This window comes from Lathyrus oleraceus, chromosome 7 (assembly GCF_024323335.1).
Source record: "Lathyrus oleraceus cultivar Zhongwan6 chromosome 7, CAAS_Psat_ZW6_1.0, whole genome shotgun sequence".
Taxonomy (NCBI): domain Eukaryota; kingdom Viridiplantae; phylum Streptophyta; class Magnoliopsida; order Fabales; family Fabaceae; genus Lathyrus; species Lathyrus oleraceus.
The window spans coordinates 98,286,773-98,292,446 of NC_066585.1; the positions used below are offsets into that span (position 1 = coordinate 98,286,773).

Here is a 5,674-nt window from a genome sequence, read left to right on the forward strand (position 1 = left end):
GTTCATCACTAGGCATCGGCCTTTCATGAATGCATGCACACCAAGCATGCATCATAATCAACATAGCAACAACAGCATCATATAGTCATGTTATCATCATCATTAACACATTCTATCACAAAAGCATATCACATCATGCCACATAATCAAACACAGTATTATCACACTCTACTAATATCTATACCACTCAAAGCAACGGGAAATGATCCCTCGTATACTATGCATCAGCTAAGTTACCTCGCTCAGCCTAAACAACCAAAAACTGCACAACAACAGCCCAGGAAAGACCACAAGTCTGCCCATACGCGTATTGCCTATGCCCATACGCGTATTGCCCACGTCTGACCAAATCCATACGCGTATTGCCCATATCCATACGCGTATGCTACGCGTATCACATTCCCATACGCGTACCAACAGAGACCAAAACACGTTCAAAACATCATCTTCCTCATCCATACGCGTATTGCCTAGTGCCATACGCGTACCAGCAATCTCATACGCGTATTGCCTAGTGCCATACGCGTATGACCAGAAACCAGATTTCCAGATCTGCAATGGCTTTTTCTGCTACGAGATCTATCCAAATTCATCCTTCCACAGTCCAAATTTCACACAAAATCATTCATATCATCTAATACAAATAGTCCCCTATTCGATTTCACAAATCCTAACATCATTGCATATAATTTCTACGAATTCCTTCGATTAAAATCCCCATTTTCGTTCATCCAATATTTCACCATTTTCAGCATATTATTGTTTAATAAGGTTCAGACCCCTTACCTCTTTGGATTGAAGGAAGCTCTGAGCAATCTTTGGCCTTTTCCTCTTCCTTCTCTTTCTCTTCAGCGTTTCTCCCCCCTTTCTCTGACTCTGAGGCAAAACACGTGAAAACAACCTGAGTCCTCACTTTGGCCTCTTTTATCCAATTTCCACTTTTACCCTTCCACTCTTCATATTCCCTTTATTTTATTTATTTAATTATTATCAAAATAAATAACATCTATAGTAATAATAAAAATAATCCAATAATTCAACTTTATTTAATTAAATTAATAAAATAATATTAACTCAATTAAATAATTCTCTTATTTTAATCGGGGTGTTACACTACGTAGGTACAAACTCTCTCCATGTTTCAGATCAAGTCCAGAGATGTGGCAACAACTATTGATCTTGAAGTAGGTGTCGGAGAATCGCGTCTGTATGACCCTTATCCTAGCCTAAAATTCCCACAACCCACAACATGAGCATCCAGTGTAATCATTACATAAATTATTATCATGCATAAATCACGTTGTTTCACTCATTTATATGGCATAACATGAAGCCTCGCAAATGAGAAAAGTCAAAGTCCAGTTCTTATTGGCACACCCAAAGTCAAATCTTTGCTTGGAAAATCGCAAAACTCCCGTTACATTACATCCATTCTCAACGGGATTTTTTGGATACTTTGGCATTTAATCCTCTTCTACCTCGAATACCCAAAAAGCTCTTTCAATTCGTGCGTTCAAGTTTAAGAAGATTAAATATGGATAGCTATCATACCCCAATATTTTCCCTCCCTTTTTCATTTTTTCATCCAACCTTGGGCTTGAGAGTCATTTGTATTCATTCATACCCCATTCATATGCATCATTCATTCATGCTAACATTAACAATTGAGAATCATAGATTCAAAGCTTGTGGCTTGCAAAGCTAGGGTTTATGTGTGGATTAAACTTTAAAGGCGTGACTTGGCTCTTCATCTGATCATAGGGGATGTGAAACCCTAATTTCTTGGTTTTTGAGGCATGGAATTAAGAAAGCTTCATCATGCCACTCCTTAGGGCTTTCAAACCCTATTTTCTTGGTGATTTGGTTATGGGGCCTTATGGATGTTCTCTGAGCTTGGTCTTGGCTATCAAAACCCTAATTGGGGGTTCACACATTGAAGATTTGTTTGTGAGGCATCATGATTGATTCAAAGACCTTGGTTGAAGGGTATGCCTCATGAAATCCTAATAAAGGAGGATATGGTCCTAAGGTACCTTATGGCTTGACTTTTCATCTAGATGGCCTCCAAACCCCAGTTTAATCTAATTCTTCACCCATTATGTGTTTGAATCCCTTGCTTGATCAAGGTCCCCCAATAACCTTTTGTTCATGGTTCATTCATGTTGATTACTTGGTTTTGGTTCCATTTTCATTTATGCTTAAGCCCATTGGTCATAGATCAAGTCTTTGATCCTACAACATCCATTTTTGCTTCAATTCCATGCCATTTCATCTGGTCGTTTCAAGTTCCTAGTCCATAACTTGCTTGGTTTCACCTGGTCAATGTTGTTCAAGTCCATTTCATACCATTGTCATGCCATTGGTGCCTAGTCTATGAATCATTGGTTAGGTCATAGTATATCTTGATACTTGCTAAGATATTGGGTTCATGCTCATCATTGTCCATTCAAGTTAATTTAATTCATGTTAATGGTTCATTCATGTCATAGTATTTTTCATCATTCATGTTAATCTAAAGTCATGTTCATAGTTCATTTCAATCTATTTCAAGTCATGGTTAAGCAATGGATCAAATTCACTACAAGTATCAAATTCATTCATAAACAAGTGCCAACTTCATTCATAAACAAGTGTCAATTTCATTCATATACATCAAATCCCATCATTACAAATAAGATGTCCATTAAATGAAAAATTACAAATTTTGGCAACTTTGACCAAGTGTTGACTTTGGTCAACATTTGACTTTTTGGTCAACTTTGAACAAAGTCTACTCACATCTTCCCTAAACCTAATGCTAATTGCTTCATGCTAATCTTCCATTTCAATTCCATGATTAATTGTTGCTTCACGAAGCAAGTTTTCTTCTTCAAGTCATACTTTGTTCATTTTGCCACATGATAATGCCTTGTAATGGTAACTTATCCTATGAGCAAACCTGCAAGTAAATGCAAGACTACAAGCTACCATCAAGGCCAAGCAATGCACAACATGAACACACACCGAAGTCTGAACCAACATAAACCAATTAACCACATGTTTCTAAACATTTATGCTAACAGTCATGTCATGCATAAGCAATACATCACACAAAACTAATCCATGGCATCATGCATTGCACCAAGTAAAAACATCAGTGAGCAGCGCACATTTCAAGGCATTGCATACAAGTCAGGATCATATTCATTCAAATAAATACTAGTTGCATTTAAAGTTATCAGCCCATGACATGATACAAATGTGTAGAACCATTGTATGGCAGGGATAAGCATGTTTTGTTCAAGACTATGGCAGCAGTTCATGTACATGGAATCATATTCATATTAGTTAGCATCATGTTCAAGAAATTCATCATGGCAAGGACATTTGATTCTAAGTAAGCTAAATGTTACTTACCTAGCAGCCAAACCTAACAAAGTCGTGACCTTTAGAACTACAGCAACAACAACATTAACACAACATCATTGGCTTCACTCAAAGCAAGCATCATCATGGCAGGCCCATCCCAGCATAAACCTGCAATGCCCAAACATCATCCTATAACAACAATGCACAATAAGGTCAACAGTATCACATAGCAACAAGCAAAGAAAATAACAACATTCCCAATACATATACATCAACTTTCATATTCAAATCACAATGGCAATGCATATAAACAAGTTCTTAGCTCACCATTTAACTTACAACTAACTGACCATTCACACCTGTAATTGACAAATCCAACAAAAGAAAAACCTATAGGTCTGTGAAATGGTACATGCAATTGGAAGTCATTCTCGATTCCACCTGCCACCTGCAACACTTTCAGACACGAATCCACTTGCAATTTTCCACACTGAGCACATTAAGACACAACTTGCAACATGTTTAGCAGGTCATCAACATAATTCTAAATGACTTCGATCCAATTATCACATGAAAAAACCGGTCATAACAAACTGAGTAACTGAATTCAACATTAATTAACTCCACAACTAACTTCTGAATTTCATTGGAATTTTGGATGCATTTCAGTTGCATTTCATAACATAAATCAAAGCCTATAAATCACTCCCCTTTATTAACTCAAGGGACATATACACACTCACTCTGAAAATTCCAGATTTTTGATCTCTCTTTGATCTCAATTCTCTCCCTCACTCAGAGCTTGTTTTCCAAAACTCCATTGAAGCTTCAATAAGAGTGAGCTAAACCACTCTTTTAGTCCCTCACAATACCAATTTTGATTCTCACAGAAATGCAGAAGAAGAAGTGAAATATTGAAGAAGAATTAAGATGGTGAGTTACCTGGTTCAAGTGATTTTCCCTTGTTGTGTCATCTTCTCTGATCTAACACTTCGCCAGAGCAATTCTCAGCTTGGAAGGTATGTTCATCTTCACCATTTCTTTGTAATTAGGTTATCATGTTGTAGCTTTCATCAAGGCGGATCAAAACCCTAACATGTAGGGCTCTGAATCTTGCTATTCGCTATGTAATTTGTGGATGAATTTTTAGGGTTCTTGAGGTGTACAATATGGTTAGGACTTTAGATGTGAAATTTTGAGAAAATAGTGACAGATTCATGGTCAGGAGAACGAGACGAGGCCGGTGATATGTTTGATTTTTGTTTTTGGCGGCCATCACCGCTGGAAGCGATTTGCGGCGCGGTGGACCATGGTGGAGGTCGGACGGAAAGGTGACCTGGTTGTTCTTTGACTGGCGCGTACTTTTAGTCCAAATTTTGAATCCAATGTCGATTTCATTTACCACGTGCCATGGAGTCCTTGATGAGTCATTGCATCACATTTGCCTAATTGAACCACAACCAAATTCTAAATGGGCCCAAACATGCATGGGCCTAAGCTAATTTTCTTCGTTATCACCCTGAATCCAGTCCTGCACCCCCTTGGGTGAAGCTAGTATCCGTGGGCCTTGGCCATGAGGCTCAAGCGTGTTTTGCACCTTGACACCCTTATTTCAGGGCATGCACCCCTGCTGAGCCTATTTCTTTTTCTTGTTTTTAATCATATTTGTTAATTGTTTTTGTTTAGCCTTGTTAATTATTGTTAATTAGGGTAATTAGGAAATATTAATCTTGATTAACATGTTATAATTAATTATAAATTAGGATTAAAATAGTTAATTCGAATTAATTGTTTTGATTATAAATAATTAGGATGATTAATTTTAATTAGATTTAGTCCTAGTTTTAATTCTCTAACTGTTTTCCATGTGAATTGCCAATTTTAACCCTAGGGTTTATTAGTAGAGTTCATGTTCCCTTAGGATTAGGAATTGAGTTTAGAATAATTGACCTTTTAATCATTAATTGTAATGTGATACTTGATTGATGATTAAGTAGATCATAATCTTTGCATAATCCCTTAGTTATGATTTGTACATGGTATTGACCTTTAGATTAGGTTGTATCAATCCCTTTGATTCAAGTTGATCAAAAGAAATTTTGATTAACTAAATCCTTTGACTTATGTATAATCCCACAGTCTATTCAAGTGATTAAAAGTTCTTTGATCACCTGATAAGAGTACTTCTGTAATGTTGTGGATCTCAAGGCTTCAAGTTCAGACTTTCATGCAAGGAATCCTAGACAAATCAAGCAGTGGAATATACAAGGCACATCAAACATGTTTCTTCAAGAGTTTATCAATCATAATTCAAATTGTGTGAATG

At 36.8% G+C, this 5,674-nt stretch overlaps 1 long non-coding RNA gene across 1 annotated transcript; it reads right to left on the reverse strand.

Annotated features, from left to right (window-relative positions):
- Positions 1 to 2,615: 2,615 nt before the first annotated feature.
- Positions 2,616 to 4,750, reverse strand: LOC127103916 (uncharacterized). Its single transcript, XR_007794804.1, has 2 exons — positions 3,676 to 4,750; positions 2,616 to 3,516 (listed from the first exon to the last, which is right to left on the reverse strand). It is a non-coding gene; the product is annotated as an uncharacterized LOC127103916 (long non-coding RNA).
- Positions 4,751 to 5,674: the final 924 nt, after the last annotated feature.